Source organism: Cyprinodon variegatus, unplaced genomic scaffold (genome assembly GCF_000732505.1).
Source record: "Cyprinodon variegatus isolate N-32 unplaced genomic scaffold, C_variegatus-1.0 Scaffold0, whole genome shotgun sequence".
Classification (NCBI taxonomy): domain Eukaryota; kingdom Metazoa; phylum Chordata; class Actinopteri; order Cyprinodontiformes; family Cyprinodontidae; genus Cyprinodon; species Cyprinodon variegatus.
Window position 1 is genome coordinate 964,424 of NW_015150453.1, and position 2,113 is coordinate 966,536.

The following is a 2,113-nucleotide window of genomic DNA, read 5'->3' on the forward strand; positions in this document are numbered from 1 at the left end:
ACGTTTGTTTGGTGAACTGCTCCAAATTTTCTTTAACCGAGAGTCTCCAGACGCGAGATCAGGATGGTCTCACGAGGCTAGCACGAATCGGCATCGTCTCAGAACAATTTAAAGCACAGCAAAAATAAATCTTATCACACGATTACATGATTTTATCAGCTTTTAGGGCAATTAGAATGAAATATAGTGGTAGAAATAACTTTCTCACTTTTCGAGAGAATGCTTTTAAGGAAGGCCTACAAAAAAAAAACTAATTACAAAAAGAACAAAATTTATTTCTCTGATTTAATAAAAAAAAAGCAAAAGTCTAAATTAGAAAAAAAAATAGTAATGTACAGATTCTGTAAAAAAAAAAAGATTACTTGAGTATTAATAGTAGTAATATTTTCCAGGCCAAGGACCCCCAAACTGATGGTGTGATGGAGCAGGGACCCCTTAATTAAATATATTTTGTATGAAAATTGTGTTATATCATCTGGTCCTATAGTCACTCTATTACAGATGGAGTAATGTAACAAAAGTAATTTGCTGCTGTGTCTGAGGCGTCCAACCTTTTAAATGATTCCACTGGAATTTTTCCTAAATATGAACCAAAACCAGAAATCACAGATTAGAATATTTATCTAAACAATAATGAGTCTATACAGACAAGTTAGTATTATAACGTGATGATAGATACCGATCATAGCTTTACATTTTGTTTTATTTTTACTGGTCAAAAAAGAGATTCAATTTAACTTCTCAGAGGACCATGACTCACAGTTCGAGGCAAAAATTAACTTATAATTCTCGATTTCCCAATGCACAGAAATTTACCAGGTTGCTAAGATTGGTAAATTTCTTACCAATCTTAGCAACCTGGTTGCTAAGATTTTATAGTCATGCAGAGGTGACTTGAACATTACTTTCTCTGGCATCATTGCATTAGTAGACATCTTAATGTTGTGTCTGTTTCAGCAGAGCACAGAGACAGAAACTGAGACAGCTGCAGATTTAAAGATGGAACAGATTTATTGGGATATGCAACATGAAATAAAATCTCTCTGAGAAATATTTTACAAGAAAAAGCATGTTATGCATTTTTTAAAATGCACCTTTGTCTTTTGTAATTCAGACTCAGAAGTAGTTGTGCCAGCTAATTCAGAGAGCTGCAGAGCCAAAATCTACAATTTTAATATAAGAACCTAAAAGACTCAAAGCCCAGACAATAAAGTAAAAATTAGTTAATCAATAATTTCAAATAAAACCTTTGACACTCAGACTTTTTCTGTCAAAGATATGCACGGGACAAAATTTTCAATTAGATTTTGCTGCATGTGAAGGAGTTTAATCACTGATACAGCTAAAAGGAAAACCATCCACCCAACTATTTGGGAATCTTGACTTGCACAGTATTTGTACCTTTCAGTTTTTCATATTGTTTTATACAGATATAGATAGACACACAGACAGACAAACAAACAGAAAGATAGTCTTTCTATTTGGAATTGCGGACATCATAAGGATTCCCAATATATCGCTTTTACAGTTATTTTAACATATCTGTTTTTTTCATTAATGTTGCTGATGATTTAGAGCACTTTATAAATAAGGCAACAAATATATATTTCTATCGTTCTGCGAATTTCAATATTAGTGTATTTTGTTACAGATGCTTTTTCAAAAATAGGAACTACAGGAATAGAATAACTGCAGGTGCATCAGCACCAGAGATGGTGTACTCAAGTAGATTTTTCTGATATTTTTACTTTACATTATTACTTATTTTTATGGCGACTTTTTACTTCTACTCCTTACATTTTTACACAAATATCTGTACTTTCTACTCTTTACATTTAAAAAAAATTGGCTCGTTACTTTAGTTTTGAATCATTTCAATGGAGTTACCGTATTATTTTTCACGTCATCAATACCAAATTCAATCTAATTGGATGGGAATCTACGTTGCATTTGACGCACCACTACAAGATGAATCGACAGATCGGCTTTAAAAATAAAGGAACATTGTACTAACTGATGATTTCTGCATCTCCATCGAGGCTGGCGTTAAAGGGAAGAGAAGCTGTTTGCAGGGGTTTGATAAGGTTAATGGTAAGAGTGACAGATGGGTTAG

General features: G+C 32.9%; 1 protein-coding gene across 1 annotated transcript in view; it reads left to right on the plus strand.

The window, feature by feature from the left end:
* Positions 1-2,113, plus strand: part of LOC107083155 (probable serine/threonine-protein kinase MARK-A) — a 12,507-nt gene that overhangs the window by 2,455 nt on the left and 7,939 nt on the right. The gene's annotated exons all lie outside the window — the stretch shown is intronic.